Source organism: Octopus sinensis, unplaced genomic scaffold (genome assembly GCF_006345805.1).
Source record: "Octopus sinensis unplaced genomic scaffold, ASM634580v1 Contig15175, whole genome shotgun sequence".
In the NCBI taxonomy this organism is placed as follows: Eukaryota; Metazoa; Mollusca; class Cephalopoda; order Octopoda; family Octopodidae; genus Octopus; species Octopus sinensis.
In genome coordinates, this window is record NW_021833583.1 from 40,001 (window position 1) to 49,963 (window position 9,963).

At 38.0% G+C, this 9,963-nt stretch overlaps 1 long non-coding RNA gene across 1 annotated transcript in view; it reads right to left on the minus strand.

Moving 5' to 3' along the window:
• The window catches only part of LOC118761559, a 14,708-nt gene extending 5,048 nt beyond the window's left edge, over positions 1-9,660 (minus strand). Inside the window, exons 1-2 of the long non-coding RNA XR_004997473.1 lie at positions 9,650-9,660; positions 6,076-6,077 (exon numbers count right to left, since the gene is read on the minus strand). This is a non-coding gene — a long non-coding RNA (uncharacterized LOC118761559). The remainder of the gene's footprint in view (positions 1-6,075; positions 6,078-9,649) is intronic.
• Positions 9,661-9,963: the final 303 nt, after the last annotated feature.

Consider the following 9,963-nt stretch of genomic DNA (forward strand, 5'->3'; position numbering starts at 1 on the left):
AAATATGAATTTTATTTACTGTATAAGGGTTAATGTGGTCAGCGGTGATTAAATCAGCTAAACGTCACCCAGTTTATAGTATGGGGAGGGCGCATAAGATCCACTAGGATTAAAAACAAAGCCTATTAAAGAGGGGATGTGTCTCTCTCATAAAGGAAATCATTCCGGTCGACTATACTTGGAGAGTAAGTTGGTGTCAAGAGATCATTGGATTATTGAAAGTCAGTATCATAACGTAGTGACACTCGAAACACCCTATACAGATTCATTTGGGTTCATTGACTGACAAGGAAAGGGAGAAAAAGTTGTGTCCCTTGCCGTGAATCTACTGAACTTAACGTATGCTATGAAATTTTAATGATTACAAGTACAATACCGGACCAATTATCCGTCAATTTTGGACTGGAAATGTTCCGGATTTCTGGATTTTCCAGTTTCCTGGAGACAATCTCAATATGCATTAAAAATATGAAATAAACAATAAAAAGTAAACAGCGTAATTGTATTTAACAGATTCAGATAAATACATTTCTAAAGCAGGGTCTATTTGATATTTATTAATCCATTTAAAATTCTTATAAATCATACTGTACCATGTTTATAGGATGAAAATTAAACAAAAAAAAGTGGATCTTTTCGGTTTGAACGGCAGTTTTTTCTAGCGGTGTCATATGAAATTGTCACCCATAATTATGACTCTAGTATCAATCAATTGCATTTCAATCTATTTTAGGGTTAGGGTTAGGGGTGGGGGGAAGGGTATCTTTTTTTCTTCACAAATGTAAATAAACCCAATCTGTTTCTTAAACGAGGGACATATTCATATGGCACAGAATGTTGTTTACCTCAATGGACATCAGTGATTGGTTGAAATTGCAGAAATTGAAGAAAAAAACAACAAATATCTTACAAACTATAGAATTTTCTCAATAAAGCCAAGAGAAAAAGATGTTTTATAAGCACATTCTACCAGTATACGAAGTTTAAAATTTTTTAGTTACCTAGAAATTATGTTAAAAACTGCCGTTCAAACTGAAAAGATCCAAAAAAGTAAAGAATATGATTTTATTTAACAGGTACAGGTACAAATTAATACAGTTAGCTGAGTGTGTTCAATCTTTATCAATCCAGTTATAGTAAAGAACAAAACTGTTTTAAACACACCACATGCAAATTAATCGAATTTTTAAATCAGGGTTTGTTTACTCAATACAGAATATTGTATATTGCATGGTATTGCACTATGTTACCGGATTTCTGGAAATTCTGGATTTCCGACGAATTTCCGTAAAGTCTGGATTTCTGGAAACTGGATAAAAGGTTAGGTACTGTATAATGAATGATTTCTAATTTATGTACGAAGTAAGACATCAGCAGGGAAGGAAAACTGATTGTATTGACCCTGGTACTTGACTGACAATTACTTTATCGACCCTGAAAAGATGAAAGGCAAAGTCGACCTCAGTGGAATTTGAACTCAAAGCGTAGAGGGGACAGCAAGTATGTCATGATCGGTGGGATTATTTGATAAATGTCACTATGTCACTTTTAGAATAAATTAGCAAGATATAATTTATTTTCTTTTTCTTTGGTATAACCTTTTACATACATACATACCATGTGTGTGTGTGTGATATGGTATAGAGTTGCTGTTGTTTAGCAACGAAGTCAGCCCCGATCAAACAGACCTATTTATTATCAGAGGCATGTAACCATTCTGTCTTTTGTTGGCAGACAGTGTTGTTATCAACAACTGAATAATCAAATGTGTACTTCCTCTTCTGAGGGTGTGATTCGATTCTTTTTTTTTTGGTAGTTGGGGAGGGCTGAGTCCCTGTGTTGGGTTCACGATAGCAAGTTTCTGGCTCCCATTCCTGAACACTTGCCGTTGTGATGCTCAACATACCGTAGAGTGCTCTGGGGGAGATTTTCACAAGAAGACATCAACCCTTTTCTTCTTCAAATGAGTGTCAACTGTCGAGGAACCCACTTTGCACATAATTTCCTATATCCAAAATCTTCGAACTTCTGTAATGCACTGTGACCACAATCCAGTGATGTAGAAAGCTTAGGTTTTATGATTCATGTGTTCGCACAAATAAATTCGCCCACTCACTGGTGATTCCAGTCAGTGGTTGCAAATAATGGTTTCCCACTGCGTAGCTTGGCTTAATGCCGGCCGGTTTCTCCTTTAAATCTCTTCATCCATCTGTACACACTGCTCGTCAATGGTGTTATTTCTGCAAACAACTTGTAATCTTCTGTGGCTGTCGGACAGCTTACCTCTCCTTTCGTCAAGAACTCAATGACGGCATGTTGCTTCTACGTAAAACCCATTCTTTGTTTTCAATGAAGAACAAGTAGAGTCACTCTACCAATATGCGCAATTTGAACAACCTATATCTACTATAATAATATTGTGTTTTTCTCTGTCACAACATATGAATGAGAAAGGAAGGGGTAATAGATGAATAATGAAGGAAGGGGTGATGGCAAATTGGTAGTGGGTGCGTTTCAACTCTGTGTGAGTTTATGTATGAAAAAGGGAGGTGTGTGTGAGGAATGGAAGTGGGCTGGTGAACATTCGACGCTGAAAAATCAAACAGCATTTCAACTCCGTGTGAGTATATGTGTGCATGTACCAGGGAAGTATGTGAATGTTTGTACGTGTGAAACAGCGTTCTTTCAGTAACAAACGATCATCGATGTCACATCTCAAAAGACAACCACTAGATAACATTAACAAGAGTATTAATTTGATTTACCATCCATAATTAGCTGTCATTTTTGACGGCATGGGTTCAGCTAGTCCATTAATGGAAAAAAAAAACGTTAAGCCCACTTATGCATTACTTTTGGGACAACACTTGTACATACAGGCAAACTTTATCCAACTAGAAATAACTACTTAGATTATTCTTTCAAATGTAATGCTTATTTATATACATTTCAAAAAAAAAATTAAACATGCATTATCTTGTAGCTTCAAAATTTCAATGATGTGATTATTTACTTTTAAAATTTAAGTATGCTGTGCGTGAGAAGACCCGGTAGGACAAGTAAGACCATAACCCATGGCCTCTACTTGGGATGTAGCCAGTCCACTTATGCATACCTTTCCTTCTTGGGACACAAAACTCTGCTTGCGAAGACCTGTTGAGGCAAGTGAAATCGAAATCGATCAAAAATCGATGGAAATTGTAGTTGTGATACCAGTGCTGGTGGCACGTAAAAGAACCATCTGAACGTGGCCGTTGCTAGTGTCACCTTGACTGATCTCTGTGCCGGTGACACATAAAAAGCACCAACCGATGGCAGCTGTTGCCAGCCTCTACCCTCATGTAAAAAGCACCCACTACCCTCATGGAGTGGTTGGCGTTAGGAAGAGCATCCAGCTGTAGAAACACTGCCAGATCAGACTGGGTCTGGTGCAGCCTCCTGGCTTCCCAGACCCCAGTTAAACTGTCCAACCCATGCTAGCATGGAAAGCGGACGTTAAACGATGATGATGATGATGATGATGATGATGATGATGGAAATTACATCTCAGGGTTGGTGTGAGATGCCAAATCTGGTCTCTTTGAGCATAAAACAGGTAGAATATTTTGGCCTGATGTGGCCGGATTAAAAGCTAAAGGATTTAAGAAACAGCCTTTGCGTGACTCGCTCGGGTTGCTAAAGATAGCAACAAAATCTCTTTAACCAAATCACACCCCTATCATGTGATACAAGGAGGATGACATACATTAGATGCATATCATTAATAGCAATCAGTTACCGGAGCAGACATTAGGAACTTGGAGCGTAGTTAGCACACATATGCAACATATACACACCGCCAGCTCAAAAGAGGTCGGCTCTAGAGACGAACCAACGAGAAGTATGAGAAGAAGAAGAAGAAGAAGAAGAAGTAGAAGTAGAAGAAGAAGAAAGAAGAAGAAGGTGAAGAAGACGAAGAAAGAAGAAGAAGAAGAAGAAGTAGAAGACGAAGAAAGAAGAAGAAGAAGAAGAAGAAGAAGAAGAAGAAGAAGAAGATGATGATGATGATGATGAAATAAGAAGAAAGTATAGTGAAGGGCCGATGGCTGGTGGTGGATTTATTATTAATTGGCATGTTGTGAAAGTAGCAGTGCAGCCTTCCTCAGCTCACGTCATGAAAAGTTAGAAGTTAGTAGAAATAAAATAAAATAAAATAAATACGCCACCCAGTCGGACTATACACGGACTGCACCCGAAGCTACTGAACAACAATTGCAGCACACACACACACACACACACGCCCGCGCTATCACACCGATCTCTTTTCCTTTCCCTATCAACCTCTAACACACATACAATCACCACACACGCACACGCATGCACACACAAACACACACATACACACACACTGGCCTACTGGCATTGCCAGCCAGTGAGATCGCTGCACTATTTAAAGCAGCATTACTATACCAAAAACCAATAGCAGACAGCTGCGTGTGCAATTACAGCAGCAACAACAACAACTACAACAACCAGTAGCAGCAGTGGTAACTAACATCAGCTTTTTTTTAATGATGCTGGTGGCATTCGTGGCGTTGGTGGAGATGGTGGTGGTGATGGTGGTATTGGCTATAAAATGACGTTAGATCAGAGGAGAAACTTTACCCGTTCGTAGACTGTTTACATCCAGGCTGTCCCAGCTTAAATCATGCACCTATATTATTCAATAATGAATTTATATACATACATACATACATATATATATCATCATCATCGTTTAATGTCCGTTTTCCATGCTAGCATGGGTTTGACGGTTCGACCGGGGTCTGGGAAGCCAGGAGGCTGCACCAAGCTCCAGTCTGATCTGGCAGTGTTTCTACAGCTGGATGCCCTTCCTAACGCCAACCACTCCATATGAGTGTAGTGGGTGCTTTTTACATGCCACCGGCACAGGTGCCAGGGGAGACTGGCAGCAGCCACGATCGGTTGGTGCTCTTTACGTGCCACCGGCACAGAAGCGAGTTAAGGTGGTGCTGGCATCGGCCACGTTCGGATGGTGCTTTTTTACGTGCCACTGGCACAGGTATCACAACTACAATTTCCATTGATATTTATTTTGATATATGCATATATATATATATATATATATATATATATATATGCATATATGGGTACAGGACGTGACCAACAGTAAACAACATGAAATACGGAAACAAATGAGTCCAACACATGAACGAGAGAAACAAATAGAAAAAAGGACAAGTAACATAAAGAATGACTCTTCATCAGTTGTCGGCTGTCTATCTACTCCTCATTTCGAACATTGAATGACAATATGAGTCTTTGAGGAAAGTTGCTCCCATAGGTACCAAAATAAAATTTGGGATTTATGGAGAGTGAAATTTGGGAAGAAAAACAGAACACTGGAGACATACAAGGAAACCAAACGAAAATAAACATGGAGAGTTGTTAGACCAGAATGAGAGTAAAATAGCGAATGCTAGAGAACTATTTTCTTTCAAAAGAGAAAAATAGAAGAGAGAGGTAGAATACGTCCAGTCCTTAGGAGAGTCCTGAAGGAAAAGAAAGATGATCATGAGAGGAAAAGAAAGATGGATGATGGTCACGTGTGAGCAATGAGAGAGAGAAAAAGAGATAGAGATAGAAAACGGTGACGGGGAGAAAACAGTATAGAGTCGCTTCAAAAAGATTAAGATAAACTTACTTGAAAATAGATGCGTGGCGTTCAATCAAATAATGATATAAATAATATATATATATATCATCATCATCATCATTAAGACGATGAAGCGTATGATGCAACTGTCACTTACTTACTATGTTTAATATATCCTGTGTTGAGAAAGGAAAGTCTGTCAAAATACACAGAAAGATATCAATAGGATTTGTTGTTGTTGTCGCTGTTATTGCTGTTGTTTGTGTTATTGCTGTTGTTGTTGTTTACTCTCATTACAGCCCTAGTCAAATAAAAACTATGATTACAGACATTCCAGTTATAGCCACTGTGTCCCTTCTTTTTTTTTTAAATTTCTAGCATACAGAATGTTTTCCAGATTGCATTATCTAATACGACACTTCTAAAGTGACTGAGTATTGATTGAGAGAAATCTGGCTTCTTTCTTTTGCGGTGGTGGTGGTGGTTCCAGCAGATCGTTGAGACAATGTACATACACACACATATATAATGTACATACACCCGCATGTATATATGAAGAATAAAACTGTATGCATACATATATACATGAGTGTGTGTGTATGAGGTGCATTGAAAAAGTATCTGACTTTATTATTTCCTTCCAAAACTAAGGTGATGTGGCCAAAATCCTTAGGGTAGGAAGTGACGCCAGGGTTCCTGCACATGCATGAAAATTTTTGCGCTGATAGGCTGCATCAGTTGCCTGCCTGGAATATAGACGTGTAGCATGCCCTCGATGGATTTTCGTTTTCATGCAAGATAACCGAACGCATTAAGTAGAGATACTGCATCAAATTTCCCCAAAAAGCTTGGTGATGCTTAGGTTCAAACCATCCAAAAGATTCATCAGGCCTTTGGCAATGATGCTATGGATAAAACTCAGATCAAAGAGTGGTACAACTGCCCCACATGGCTGCTCCTGAGTAGAGAGCAAGGTACGCTCGGGCAGGCAATCCACAAGCCGACATGAGAAACTGATTGAGAAAGTTCAACAATTAGTTATGGAAGATCATCATGTAACAATCCAGAAATTTGCTCACAAAGTGGGAATAAGCGCAAAGTTAGTACATTCCTTTCTAATGGAGTATTTGTGCATGGGGAGAATATCATCTACTGATGGGACATGACGTTGTAGCCAAGACACTGTATAATGAGATCCATAGGAAGGATAATCCTGACGCCAAAGAAAAAGGTACTCACAATATGGTAGAGGCCATAGACACTCATAATATGAAAGAGTACTGGTGGAATGTCCATGTGAAAACTTCAATAAAATGTAAGCATAACAGACCAGACATAGTGATATGGGACAGAGAAGAGAGACTACATATAGCAGTGGAAATCAGCTGCCTAGCAGATCATCATCCTCCTCCTCCTCATCATCATCGTTTAACGTCTGCTTTCCATGCTAGCATGTGTTGGACGATTTGACTGAGGACTGGTGATCTAGATGGCTGCACCAGACTCCAATCTGATCTGGCAGAGTTTCTACAGCTGGATGCTCTTCCTAATGCCAACCACTCCAAGAGTGTAGTGGGTGCTTTTACGTGCCATGCTGAATTACTGAGAAATCTACAGGTACTCTACCTGGATTACAAGTAGCTGTAATTATTGAGGCACTGGGATATGTAACACACTGCCCACACTATCTTGAGAAATTAAACTTCGCAAGACCAGAAAGGAGAAAGCTAATTTGAAGATTACAGATTTAAGCCATCACTGGAACTGATATTAAAAAAAAAATTTCCAGAAGTTTATCAGTTAAGTATATATGCGCACGTCTAGACATGCAGGTATATGCATGAGAATATATATATATATATATATATATATATATATACATGTAACAAAATATACATGCACTGACTTCAAATACTGTTCATATACACACACACGTGCACAAATACCCTGCTGATGAAATTCCAAAGAAGGGACTTTGGCCCTAGGTTAGAAACCGGCTCTTTCATGATTGACAAGAAGTCTTGAAATAACATACTATCTACCTACTTACATGCCTGTCTGCCTGCCTGCATACATGCATGCATACACACACACACATGCATACATATGTGCACAGTTGTGGAAATTAGCTGCCCAGCGGATGTTAACATAAAGCTGAAGATCAGTGAAAAAGAGAACACCTATGCTGAACTATTGAGAAATCTGCAGTTACTCTATCTAGATTATAAGTTCAGGTTTATACCTGTAATTATTGGGACCCTGGGACATGTAACACACTGCCTAAATACCAGTCTTGAGAAATTAGGCTACTCAAAACCAGAAAGGAACTGTAAAAATCTGTAAAACTTTCCAGAAGTTTATCATTTAAATATATATGAGCATGTCTAGATATGGAACTATGCACATAAGTATACATACATAAAACATACAAATCTGCACATACATGCATACATACATACAAACAAACAAACAAAAATACCCTGTTGTTGATGTTGAAATTCCAATGAATGAGGCTTGGATTTAGGTTAAAAACCAGTTCTTTCTCTATTGGCAAGAAATCTTGAAATAAACTGAATAATGACTGACTGACTGACTGACATACATACATACATACTACATACATACATATTTGAGCCAAAAGTCACAAGGTATAAAGATGTAGTTGGTGCAACAGCCGAAGCCACCAGATTATACTGACAGCTTGCAATTAATACGGATTTGAATAGGTTATTGATTTAACACGGTTTGAGTCTAGCCTCGATTAGAAAACGTTAATATTTTCAAACACTGCATAACGTATTCTTCTGCTGTGTTTCTCTAGTTTCTTCAAACAAAAGGGGCGAGGTACATGGTTATGTTTTGATAAATGGGGTGTCACTGCAGGCTTTATGTTTCTGGGTTGTGACCGTGTTGCACCACTCCGCCAAAAATACAATACGTAATCTAACCTCAGTAACTATGGTGGGCAGAAAGACTAATGACATATGTACGCAAAACACTTTTAATGGAGGGGATAAACATACTAAAAGTGACACTAGGCTAACCTCTTATCATTTAAACTGGTTATATCCAACCCAAATATTCTGCCTGGTTTAGGTTCAAACTGGCCAGATTCAACCTTTCATACCAATAATACAATGTTTATTCTAAAATAAACCATCATGTCATTGAAATCTTGAAGCTAAAAGATAATGCATGATTACTTCAAAACAATCTTTCTACTAAAGGCACAAGGTCTGAGTTTTGGGGAAGGGGACTAGTCAATTACATTGACCCCAGTATTTCACTGGTACCTAATTTATCGACCTAGGCGGAATTTGAATTCAGAAAGTAAAAACGGGCGAAATGCCGCAAAGCATTTTTCCGGTTTCCTAACAATTCTGCCAATCTATTTATATGTATGTTTGTGTCTATCTATCAACACACACTCACATTCATATATACACATATATATATTATAAAAATATATATAAGGATATTATTGTTTACAATAATATCAAGTGGTATAGCATGCATTAAAAAAATACCACAAGGTAAAAAAATGATCAATTAATAATTAAGGGTGCTACAAATAGCACCAGCATGCTAAAAATAGCAACCAGAAGACAACTACAACCACAGATTTTCACTGATACAGACTAATTGAAATTGGGGAAATGAGCAGAAATTCTAAGCCCCCGTATCAATAACGAAATGTGTATTAGTGAAAATTTGTGGTTGTAGTCATCTTCTAATTACTATATTCATAGCACCCTTAATTATATATATATATATATAGCTGAAGTTGTCTGTGTGTGTGTGGCAGGTTTGGTAGCCTTCAACTAACACTATCTCCTCCGAGACCCTGCGGCACTAGTTCACCAAAATTGAGAGTATGATAGAAAAAGGCTTGCTCTTCATTCCGTAGAAGAAAAAATTCAAATCGAACCATGTTAAAACCAAAAATTATTTACATCAAAAAGGTGCTTTTCTATGAAAATCCCTATTTTTTACGATTTTTTTGACTGCTGTGTCGCCATTTTTCAATGTATTTCAACCAGAAAAATGTTCACTGAAAGAGAATAACAAGCTACATAATGCAAAATTTACTTTTCAAAAATTCCAATTCTAAAGGGTCAAAAAGAATTTTTAGTGATGTCATTTGTTTTGAGCGAATGACGGATCAGCTGATCCAATGCATATTCAGAGCAAACTTGAGCATCACCACACTATACTTTTATTCATAGATTGAAACTATGTCAAAACTTTGTTAACGCAGCATCAAAGTCTGCCGTTTTAAGCGCAACTAAAAAACAAACCTGAGCAAC